The sequence below is a fragment of the Oncorhynchus keta genome, chromosome 6 (assembly GCF_023373465.1).
Source record: "Oncorhynchus keta strain PuntledgeMale-10-30-2019 chromosome 6, Oket_V2, whole genome shotgun sequence".
Taxonomy (NCBI): Eukaryota; Metazoa; Chordata; class Actinopteri; order Salmoniformes; family Salmonidae; genus Oncorhynchus; species Oncorhynchus keta.
In genome coordinates this window covers 3,718,304-3,731,050 of record NC_068426.1, presented here as the reverse complement: position 1 = coordinate 3,731,050, position 12,747 = coordinate 3,718,304, and the positions used below count along the sequence as shown (strand labels likewise).

Sequence of the window (12,747 nt, the reverse complement as noted above, 5' to 3'; positions counted from 1 at the left end):
TGAATTAATAACTGCTATAGTCTACCACCATCTGAATGGTTATGGGTCTGAATTAATAACTGCTATAGTCTACCACCATCTGAATGGTTATGGGTCTGAATGGTTATGGGTCTGAATTAATAACTGCTATAGTCTACCACCATCTGAATGGTTATGGGTCTGAATTAATAACTGCTATAGTCTACCACCATCTGAATGGTTATGGGTCTGAATTAATAACTGCTATAGTCTACCACCATCTGAATGGTTATGGGTCTGAATTAATAACTGCTATAGTCTACCACCATCTGAATGGTTATGGGTCTGAATTAATAACTGCTATAGTCTACCACCATCTGAATGGTTATGGGTCTGAATTAATAACTGATATAGTCTACCACCATCTGAATGGTTATGGGTCTGAATTAATAACTGATATAGCCTACCACCATCTGAATGGTTATGTGTCTGAATGGTTCTGGGTCTGAATTAATAACTGCTATAGTCTACCACCATCTGAATGGTTATGGGTCTGAATGGTTATGGGTCTGAATTAATAACTGCTATAGTCTACCACCATCTGAATGGTTATGTGTCTGAATGGTTCTGGGTCTGAATGGTTATGGGTCTGAATTAATAACTGCTATAGTCTACCACCATCTGAATGGTTATGTGTCTGAATGGTTCTGGGTCTGAATGGTTATGGGTCTGAATTAATAACTGCTATAGTCTACCACCATCTGAATGGTTATGTGTCTGAATGGTTCTGGGTCTGAATGGTTATGGGTCTGAATTAATAACTGCTATAGTCTACCACCATCTGAATGGTTATGGGTCTGAATTAATAACTGATATAGCCTACAGCCATCTTGCTTTCGCTCAAACTACCCGTGAGTTCTATTGGCTGCTGTATTAACGTTCAGCAAAAAAAAAGAGCTTTGCGTCTCTCATGGAGATGGGTAAATTAGACAAACATTCGGTCTTTATATTACTGTAGTGTAGGCTATGCTGCAGCAAATATAGGCCTATCTGTCACCAGAAGAAATAAGGTCTCCATACTGAGATGTATTGTGAACCCGCCCCCATACTGAGATGTATTGTGAACCCGCCCCCATACTGAGATGTATTGTGAACCCGCTCCCATACTGAGATGTATTGTGAACCCGCTACATACTGAGATGTATTGTGAACCCGCGCTCCATACTGAGATGTATTGTGAACCCGCTCCCATACTGAGATGTATTGTGAACCCGCTCCCATACTGAGATGTATTGTGAACCCGCCCCCATACTGAGATGTATTGTGAACCCGCGCTCCATACTGAGATGTATTGTGAACCCGCGCTACATACTGAGATGTATTGTGAACCCGCGCTCCATACTGAGATGTATTGTGAACCCGCTCCGTACTGAGATGTATTGTGAACCCGCGCTCCATACTGAGATGTATTGTGAACCCGCTCCGTACTGAGATGTATTGTGAACCCGCTCCCATACTGAGATGTATTGTGAACCCGCTCCGTACTGAGATGTATTGTGAACCCGCGCTCCATACTGAGATGTATTGTGAACCCGCGCTCCATACTGAGATGTATTGTGAACCCGTGCTACATACTGAGATGTATTGTGAACCCGCGCTCCATACTGAGATGTATTGTGAACCCGCGCTCCATACTGAGATGTATTGTGAACCGCGCTCCATACTGAGATGTATTGTGAACCGCGCTCCATACTGAGATGTATTGTGAACCCGCTCCCCATACTGAGATGTATTGTGAACCGCGCTCCATACTGAGATGTATTGTGAACCGCGCTCCATACTGAGATGTATTGTGAACCCGCGCCCCATACTGAGATGTATTGTGAACCGCGCTCCATACTGAGATGTATTGTGAACCCGCTCCATACTGAGATGTATTGTGAACCCGCGCTCCATACTGAGATGTATTGTGAACCCGCTCCATACTGAGATGTATTGTGAACCCGCCCCCATACTGAGATGTATTGTGAACCCGCTCCCATACTGAGATGTATTGTGAACCCGCTCCCATACTGAGATGTATTGTGAACCCGCGCCCCATACTGAGATGTATTGTGAACCCGCTCCATACTGAGATGTATTGTGAACCCGCTCCCATACTGAGATGTATTGTGAACCCGCTCCATACTGAGATGTATTGTGAACCCGCGCTCCATACTGAGATGTATTGTGAACCCGCGCTCCATACTGAGATGTATTGTGAACCCGTGCTACATACTGAGATGTATTGTGAACCCGCGCTCCATACTGAGATGTATTGTGAACCCGCTCCCATACTGAGATGTATTGTGAACCGCGCTCCCATACTGAGATGTATTGTGAACCGCGCTCCATACTGAGATGTATTGTGAACCGCGCTCCCCATACTGAGATGTATTGTGAACCCGCGCTCCATACTGAGATGTATTGTGAACCGCGCTCCATACTGAGATGTATTGTGAACCCGCTCCCCCATACTGAGATGTATTGTGAACCGCGCTCCATACTGAGATGTATTGTGAACCCGCTCCATACTGAGATGTATTGTGAACCCGCGCTCCATACTGAGATGTATTGTGAACCCGCTCCATACTGAGATGTATTGTGAACCCGCCCCCATACTGAGATGTATTGTGAACCCGCTCCCATACTGAGATGTATTGTGAACCCGCTCCCATACTGAGATGTATTGTGAACCCGCTCCCATACTGAGATGTATTGTGAACCCGCGCCCCATACTGAGATGTATTGTGAACCCGCGCTCCATACTGAGATGTATTGTGAACCGCGCTCCATACTGAGATGTATTGTGAACCCGCTCCCATACTGAGATGTATTGTGAACCCGCTCCCATACTGAGATGTATTGTGAACCCGCTCCCATACTGAGATGTATTGTGAACCAGCTCCCATACTGAGATGTATTGTGAACCCGCTCCATACTGAGATGTATTGTGAACCCGCTCCGTACTGAGATGTATTGTGAACCCGCGCTCCATACTGAGATGTATTGTGAACCCGGTCCCATACTGAGATGTATTGTGAACCCGCTCCATACTGAGATGTATTGTGAACCCGCTCCATACTGAGATGTATTGTGAACCCGCTCCATACTGAGATGTATTGTGAACCCGCTCCATACTGAGATGTATTGTGAACCCGCTCCATACTGAGATGTATTGTGAACCCGCTCCATACTGAGATGTATTGTGAACCCGCTCCATACTGAGATGTATTGTGAACCCGCTCCATACTGAGATGTATTGTGAACCCGCTCCATACTGAGATGTATTGTGAACCCGCTCCATACTGAGATGTATTGTGAACCCGCGCTCCATACTGAGATGTATTGTGAACCGCGCTCCATACTGAGATGTATTGTGAACCCGCGCTCCATACTGAGATGTATTGTGAACCCGCGCTACATACTGAGATGTATTGTGAACCCGCGCTCCATACTGAGATGTATTGTGAACCCGCTCCCATACTGAGATGTATTGTGAACCCGCTCCATACTGAGATGTATTGTGAACCCGCTCCATACTGAGATGTATTGTGAACCGCGCTCCATACTGAGATGTATTGTGAACCGCGCTCCATACTGAGATGTATTGTGAACCCGCTCTCCATACTGAGATGTATTGTGAACCCGCGCTACATACTGAGATGTATTGTGAACCCGCTCCCATACTGAGATGTATTGTGAACCCGCTCCCATACTGAGATGTATTGTGAACCCACTCTCCATACTGAGATGTATTGTGAACCCGCGCTCCATACTGAGATGTATTGTGAACCCGCTCCATACTGAGATGTATTGTGAACCCGCGCTCCATACTGAGATGTATTGTGAACCCGCGCTCCATACTGAGATGTATTGTGAACCGCGCTCCATACTGAGATGTATTGTGAACCCGCTCCATACTGAGATGTATTGTGAACCGCGCTCCATACTGAGATGTATTGTGAACCCGCGCTCCATACTGAGATGTATTGTGAACCCGCGCTCCATACTGAGATGTATTGTGAACCGCGCTCCATACTGAGATGTATTGTGAACCCGCGCTCCGTACTGAGATGTATTGTGAACCGCGCTCCGTACTGAGATGTATTGTGAACCCGCGCTCCATACTGAGATGTATTGTGAACCCGCGCTCCGTACTGAGATGTATTGTGAACCCGCGCTCCATACTGAGATGTATTGTGAACCCGCTCCCCCATACTGAGATGATAGGTTGTGAACCGCGAGGAGGTGATTTGGGGCGGAAAATCGCGGTAAATCTCTGTACCTGGGTTTCCGTCCATTCAACCTCACTACAAACAACCCAGGAAGAGGTTCCTTGTGAGTGGGCCAAGGCCAATAAAGTGATAGGAAAAGCATGTGCTTCAGTAAAGTTGGCTTCTTAGCATTTCATAGCCATAGCCATGGTTATCGACTGTACCGCAGAATGTGAACATAAATCACAGAACGTAGATGTTGTGGTGGCAGCTGCAGAGAAGCACTTTAGGTGTTGGAGATTTTTCTGCAGGAGAGTTACAAGGTGTGTTGAATGATGGTGTCCCGTTCTCCCAGGGTTCTGGCCTGGTGTAGGATGAGATAGGGCCACGTTCTCCCAGGGTTCTGGCCTGGTGTAGGATGAGATAGGGCCACGTTCTCCCAGGGTTCTGGCCTGGTGTAGGATGAGATAGGGCCACGTTCTCCCAGGGTTCTGGCCTGGTGTAGGATGAGATAGGGCCACGTTCTCCCAGGGTTCTGGCCTGGTGTAGGATGAGATAGGGCCACGTTCTCCCAGGGTTCTGGCCTGGTGTAGGATGAGATAGGGCCACGTTCTCCCAGGGTTCTGGCCTGGTGTAGGATGAGATAGGGCCACGTTCTCCCAGGGTTCTGGCCTGGTGTAAGATGAGATAGGGCCACGTTCTCCCAGGGTTCTGGCCTGGTGTAGGATGAGATAGGGCCACGTTCTCCCAGGGTTCTGGCCTGGTGTAGGATGAGATATGGCCACGTTCTCCCAGGGTTCTGGCCTGGTGTAGGATGAGATAGGGCCACGTTCTCCCAGGGTTCTGGCCTGGTGTAGGATGAGATAGGGCCACGTTCTCCCAGGGTTCTGGCCTGGTGTAGGATGAGATAGGGCCACGTTCTCCCAGGGTTCTGGCCTGGTGTAGGATGAGATAGGGCCACGTTCTCCCAGGGTTCTGGCCTGGTGTAGGATGAGATAGGGCCACGTTCTCCCAGGGTTCTGGCCTGGTGTAGGATGAGATAGGGCCACGTTCTCCCAGGGTTCTGGCCTGGTGTAGGATGAGATAGGTCCACAGTAGGTTGGTGGCACCTTGATTGGGGAAGACGGGCTCGCGGTAATAGCTGGAGCGGAATTGGTGGAACGGTATCAAATATATCCTGGGTATCCTGGAAAGATATTGACCTCATCCTGTCAGTCGAGTCGTTCTTTAAAAGTCATTTCCTCACCATCTTAGATAAGCATGCCCCTTTCAAAAAATGCAGAACTAAGAACAGATACAGCCCTTGGTTCACTCCAGACCTGATTGCCCTTGACCAGCACAAAAACATCCTGTGGCGTACTGCACTAGCATCGAATAGTCTCCACGATATGCAACTGTTCAGGGAAGTCATGAACCATTACACGCAGTCAGTCAGGAAAGCAAAGGCTTTTTCAAGCAGAAATTCGCATCCTGCAACACAAACTCCAAAAAGTTCTAGAACACTGTAAAGTCCATGGAGAACAAGAGCACCTCCTCCCAGCTGCCCACTGCTCTGAGGCTAGGTAACACGGTCATCACCGATAAATCCATGACAATCGAAAATTTCATTAAGCATTTCTCTACGGCTGGCCATGCCTTCCTCCTGGCTACTCCAACCCCGGCTAACAGCTCCCCCCCTCCACTGCAAAACCTGGACCCGTACAAATCAGCTGGGCTAGACAATCTGGACCCTCTTTTTCTAAAACTATCCGCCGCCATTGTTGCAACCCCTATTACCAGCCTGTTCAACATCTCTTTCGTATCGTCCGAGATCCCTAAAGATTGGAAAACTACCGCGGTCATCCCCCACTTCAAAGGGGGTGACACACTAGACCCAACCTGTTACAGACCTATATCCATCCTGTCCTGCCTTTCTAAAGTCTTCGAAAGCCAAGTTAATAAACAGATCACTGACCATTTCGAATACCACCGTACCTTCTCCGCTGAGAAATCCGGTTTCCGAGCCGGCCACGGGTGCACCTCAGCCACGCTCAAGGTACTAAACGACATCATAACCGCCATCGATAAGAGACAGTACTGTGCAGCCGTCTTCATCGACCTGGCCAAGGCTTTCGACTCTGTCAATCACCGTACTCTCATCGGCAGACTCAATAGCCATGGTTTTTCTAATGACTGCCTCACCTGGTTCACCAACTACTTTGCAGACAGAGTTCAGTGTGTCAAATCAGAGGGCATGTTGTCCGGACCTCTAGCAGTCTCTATGGGGGTACCACAGGGTCAAATTCTCGGGCCAACTGTTTTCTCTGTATATATCAATGATGTTGCTCTTGCTGCGGGAAGACATTCCTGATCATTCCTGATCCACCTCTACGCAGACGACACCATTCTGTATACTTCTGACCCTTCCTTGGACACTGTTCTAACTAACCTCCAAACGAGCTTCAATGCCATACAACACTCCTTCCGTGGGCCTCCAACTGCTCTTAAACTCTAGTAAAACCAAATGCATTCTGTTCAACCGTTCGTTGCCCGCACCCGCACGCCCGACTAGCATCACCACCCTGGATGGTTCCGACCTAGAATATGTAGACAACTATAAATACCTAGGTGTCTGACTAGACTGTAAACTCTCCTTCCAGACTCATATCAAACATCTCCAATCCAAAATCACATCTAGAATCGGCTTTCTATTTTGCAACAAAGCCTCCTTCACTCACGTCGCCAAACTTACACTAGTAAAACTGACTATCCTACCGATCCTCGACTTTGGCGATGTCATCTACAAAATAGCTTCCAATACTCTGCTCAGCAAACTGGATGCAGTCTATCACTGTGCCATTCGTTTTGTTACCAAATCACCTTAAACCACCCACCACTGCGACCTGTATGCTCTAGTCGGCTGGCCCTCGCTACATATTCGTCGCCAGACCTACTGGCTCCAGGTCATCTATAAGTCTAAGCTAGGTAAAACTCCACCTTATCTCAGCTCACTGGTCACCATAGTAACACCCACCCGTAGCACACGTCCCAGCAGGTATATCTCACTGATCATCCCTAGAGCCAACACCTCATTTGGCCGCCTTTCCTGACAGTTCTCTGCTGCCTGTGACTGGAACGAATTGCAAAAATTGCTGAAGCTGGAGACTTTTATTTCCCTCACCAACTTTAAACATCTGCTATCTGAGCAGCTAACCGATCAATGCAGCTGTACATAGTCCATCTGTAAATAGCCCACCCAATCTATCTACCTCATCCCCATACTGTTCTTATTTACTTTTCTGCTCTTTTGCACACCAGTATCTCTACTTGCACATCATCATCTGCTCATTTATTACTTCAGTGTTAATATGCTAAATTGTAATTCTTCGCTCCTATGGCCTATTTATTGCCTCCTACCAATTTATTGCCTTTTACACACAATGTATATAGACTTTGTTTTTTTCTACTGTGTCATTGACTTGTTTATTGTGTAATTGGCTTGTTTATCGCTTATTCCATGTGTAACTCTGTGTTGTTGTCTGTGTGAGACTGCTTTGCTTTATTCTTGGCCAGGTCGCAGTTGTAAATGAGAACTTGTTCTCAACTTGCCTACCTGGTTAAATAAAGGTGTTCTCAACTAGCCTACCTGGTTAAATAAAGGTGTTCTCAACTGGCCTACCTGGTTAAATAAAGGTGTTCTCAACTAGCCTACCTGGTTAAATAAAGGTGTTCTCAACTGGCCTACCTGGTTAAATAAAGGTGTTCTCAACTGGCCTACCTGGTTAAATAAAGGTGTTCTCAACTAGCCTACCTGGTTAAATAAAGGTGTTCTCAACTAGCCTACCTGGTTAAATAAAGGTGTTCTCAACTAGCATACCTGGTTAAATAAAGGTGTTCTCAACTGGCCTACCTGGTTAAATAAAGGTGTTCTCAACTAGCCTACCTGGTTAAATAAAGGTGTTCTCAACTGGCCTACCTGGTTAAATAAAGGTGTTCTCAACTAGCCAACCTGGTTAAATAAAGGTGTTCTCAACTAGCCTACCTGGTTAAATAAAGGTGTTCTCAACTAGCCTACCTGGTTAAATAAAGGTGTTCTCAACTAGCCTACCTGGTTAAATAAAGGTGTTCTCAACTAGCCTACCTGGTTAAATAAAGGTGTTCTCAACTAGCCTACCTGGTTAAATAAAGGTGTTCTCAACTAGCCTACCTGGTTAAATAAAGGTGTTCTCAACTAGCCTACCTGGTTAAATAAAGGTGTTCTCAACTAGCCTACCTGGTTAAATAAAGGTGTTCTCAACTAGCCTACCTGGTTAAATAAAGGTGTTCTCAACTAGCCTACCTGGTTAAATAAAGGTGTTCTCAACTAGCTTACCTGGTTAAATAAAGGTGTTCTCAACTAGCCTACCTGGTTAAATAAAGGTGTTCTCAACTGGCCTACCTGGTTAAATAAAGGTGTTCTCAACTAGCCTACCTGGTTAAATAAAGGTGTTCTCAACTAGCCTACCTGGTTAAATAAAGGTGTTCTCAACTAGCCTACCTGGTTAAATAAAGGTGTTCTCAACTAGCCTACCTGGTTAAGTAAAGGTGTTCTCAACTGGCCTACCTGGTTAAATAAAGGTGTTCTCAACTAGCCTACCTGGTTAAATAAAGGTGTTCTCAACTAGCCTACCTGGTTAAATAAAGGTGTTCTCAACTAGCCTACCTGGTTAAATAAAGGTGTTCTCAACTAGCCTACCTGGTTAAATAAAGGTGTTCTCAACTAGCCTACCTGGTTAAATAAAGGTGTTCTCAACTAGCCTACCTGGTTAAATAAAGGTGTTCTCAACTGGCCTACCTGGTTAAATAAAGGTGTTCTCAACTAGCCTACCTGGTTAAATAAAGGTGTTCTCAACTAGCCTACCTGGTTAAATAAAGGTGTTCTCAACTAGCCAACCTGGTTAAATAAAGGTGTTCTCAACTAGCCTACCTGGTTAAATAAAGGTGTTCTCAACTAGCCTACCTGGTTAAATAAAGGTGTTCTCAACTGGCCTACCTGGTTAAATAAAGGTGTTCTCAACTAGCCTACCTGGTTAAATAAAGGTGTTCTCAACTGGCCTACCTGGTTAAATAAAGGTGTTCTCAACTAGCCTACCTGGTTAAATAAAGGTGTTCTCAACTAGCCTACCTGGTTAAATAAAGGTGTTCTCAACTGGCCTACCTGGTTAAATAAAGGTGAAATAAAGAAACATATAAAAAAAACATGGTTTCCATGGTGTTGATGACATTCTATTTGTTCCATACATTATTATGAGCCATTTGATTGGGCAATGCTCCACTCTGCAGCCTGGATAGGGCCAGGTAGTGGAATAGTGTGATGTTTTAATGATTGTAAGGTAGTTGGTAGGGCAATCCTCCCCTCTGCAGCCTGGATAGGGCCAGGTAGTGGAATAGTGTGATGTTTTAATGATTGTAAGGTGGTTGGTAGGGCAATCCTCCCCCTGCAGCCTGGATAGGGCCAGGTAGTGGAATAGTGTGATGTTTTAATGATTGTAAGGTGGTTGGTAGGGCAATCCTCCCCCCTGCAGCCTGGATAGGGCCAAGTAGTGGAATAGTGTAATGTTTTAATGATTGTAAGGTGGTTGGTAGGGCAATCCTCCCCCCTGCAGCCTGGATAGGGCCAAGTAGTGGAATAGTGTAATGTTTTAATGATTGTAAGGTGGTTGGTAGGGCAATCCTCCCCCCTGCAGCCTGGATAGGGCCAAGTAGTGGAATAGTGTAATGTTTTAATGATTGTAAGGTGGTTGGTAGGGCAATCCTCCCCCCTGCAGCCTGGATAGGGCCAAGTAGTGGAATAGTGTAATGTTTTAATGATTGTAAGGTGGTTGGTAGGGCAATCCTCCCCCCTGCAGCCTGGATAGGGCCAAGTAGTGGAATAGTGTAATGTTTTAATGATTGTAAGGTGGTTGGTAGGGCAATCCTCTCCCCCTTCTTTTTGTTGTTGTCACAAAGTGGAATGAATTCACCCTCCAGTACGGTAGGCGGAAACACAGGGCAAGGTAAGAGAAATATATATTCAACACCGGCCTCACACTCCAGGACAGTAGGTGGTGGTGTTTTCACCTTTTCAATTGGAAGCGATCTGCCAATACAAATTTTAACAAGAAGAAGACGGACCAGGAGGGGATTGTGAGACGAAAAACCCGGCGGGGAGAAACGGTAAGAGGTTTAGCAAATATACATTTTTTTTCCCTACGGTGTATGAAACACTTCAAAAGACGATTGAACAACAATATTCAGTCTGCAGTTTGTTTGCTCGCAATGTGTCAAGTTGCTAACATTTGCTCAAAGAAATCGACCATTCAAAAGCGATGGATGAATACGAGGAAATAAGCAAACGTTAGCCTTCCTTAGCTGGTGAATTTTTTTGTGGCTAGCTACATAAGCTGTCATGAGCAAGAGAAACATTTCAATATTATTTGCAGCAATTTGTTAAATTAAACGAGTTCACGTGAGCTGCTGATGTGATTACTAACTAACTAAATCCATCCGGTGTGAATTCCCACCGCGCCTATCGTTAGTTACTCTGGTTAACGTTAACTAGTTTGTCACCTAATCATCCCCAAGACGAGGGAAAGACAAAAGTCATACATTTTTTTCCCCCCTTCGTTGACAAGAGGTGTTTAGCTATCGAAATCTAAAAAGGGGGGGATGGGGGAGGCTGTCATCTTCGCAATGCAGCACTAGGCACAGATCAACAACACAAAACCCCGATCTGTCGTGGGCACTTGGAAAGAGAGCTGCGCATCTTTGGGCACACAGTTGGCGAGGGTTACTTACACACAAGTCGTGACTGGCTCGATAGATTTATAATTATTTGGTTTGTTATTGTTTTGTTCGGTCTTTCCTTCTCGGCCTAGTCGTTGGTAAACCTCCAGGTATCTTGCGGACTGCAGCCTTGGCAATTATAATCTACCTTGCTATTAAATAGGCCTACACTGTATGTCGCAATGTGTCACTCATTATTACAATATTTTGGAAGTCATTGGTAAATAATATATTGTACTACCGAATACGTCGCTAATGTTTTTTTTTTTTTGTCGGTATTAAACTTTGGGAGTCAACCTACCGATGGGCAGTTAGCTTATGTTTATCAATAGGGCTGGGTAGGGATTGTGATCCCTATCCAAGGCCTGTGATCCCTATCCAAGACAGCAGCATCGCTGTGTGATGTCTGATAGCAGCGTTATGCCCCTGCGGCACCAGGATATTGCAGATGCACACACTGGCAATGTTGGTTTTTTTTCTACAGCAAGGTGTGGTGATGATGATGCTGACGATAAATGACAGTTACAAAAAGAAAGAGTGGGAAAGAAGAGGAACTGATAACCTTTTTGACTTTAAAACACACACACTGAATGACCTCCAGGCATACAAATCTGAGAGCAGCTACTAGTTTTGTGCCAACATCCTATCAAACTGCTCAACTCTTGAAGTTTGTATTTATTTGAATTGTAAATATGTTCATGTATCAGGGTTTCCGTTATGAAATGTGGCGCCGGACATTTAAAAGGCAACTTTAAATAAAAAATTACTGGACATTTGAGAAATGTACCTTCCCCCTGTGCATTGGGTGTGTAACCCGATTAGGTGTCCACCACAGTGCTCAGAATGACAGACATGTAGATGATGGTCATTCATTTTTAACAGAACATGCAAGTCTAGGATGCAATGACATGTGTCCTTACCGCACACGTTGAAGATGTTCGGGGCGGCAGGTAGCCTAGTGGTTAGAGTGTAGAGGCGGCAGGTAGCCTAGTGGTTAGAGTGTAGAGGTGGCAGGTGGCCTAGTGGTTAGAGTGTAGAGGCGGCAGGTAGCCTAGTGGTTAGAGTGTAGAGGTGGCAGGTGGCCTAGTAACCAGTAGGTAGCCTAGTGGTTAGAGTGTAGAGGCGGCAGGTAGCCTAGTGGTTAGAGCGTTGGGCCTAGTGGTTAGAGTGTAGGCGGGTAACCAGCAGGTAGCCTAGTGGTTAGAGCGTTGGACTAGTAACCAGCAGGTAGCCTAGTGGTTAGAGCGTTGGGCAAGTAACCAGCAGGTAGCCTAGTGGTTAGAACGTTGGGCTAGTAACCAGCAGGTAGCCTAGTGGTTAGAGCGTGGGGCAAGTAACCAGCAGGTAGCCTAGTGGTTAGAACGTTGGGCTAGTAACCAGCAGGTAGCCTAGTGGTTAGAGTGGTAGAGGCGGCAGGTAGCCTAGTGGTTAGAGCGTTGGACTAGTAACCAGTAGGTAGCCTAGTGGTTAGAGCGTTGGGCCAGGTAACCAGCAGGTAGCCTAGTGGTTAGAGCGTTGGACTAGTAACCAGCAGGTAGCCTAGTGGTTAGAGTGTAGAGGCGGCAGGTAGCCTAGTGGTTAGAGCGTTGGGCCGGTAACCAGCAGGTAGCCTAGTGGTTAGAGCGTTGGACTAGTAACCAGCAGGTAGCCTAGTGGTTAGAGTGTAGAGGCGGCAGGTAGCCTAGTGGTTAGAGCGTTGGGCCGGTAACCAGCAGGTAGCCTAGTGGTTAGAGCGTTGGACTAGTAACCA

The 12,747-nt window shown here is 46.1% G+C and overlaps 1 protein-coding gene across 1 annotated transcript in view; it reads left to right on the top strand.

Annotated features, from left to right (window-relative positions):
* The first annotated feature begins 10,306 nt into the window (after nt 1-10,306).
* The window catches only part of synj1 (synaptojanin 1), a 132,110-nt gene continuing 129,669 nt past the window's right edge, over nt 10,307-12,747 (top strand). Inside the window, 1 exon segment of the mRNA XM_052520222.1 lies at nt 10,307-10,388. The gene's annotated coding sequence lies outside the window, so the exon portion shown is untranslated.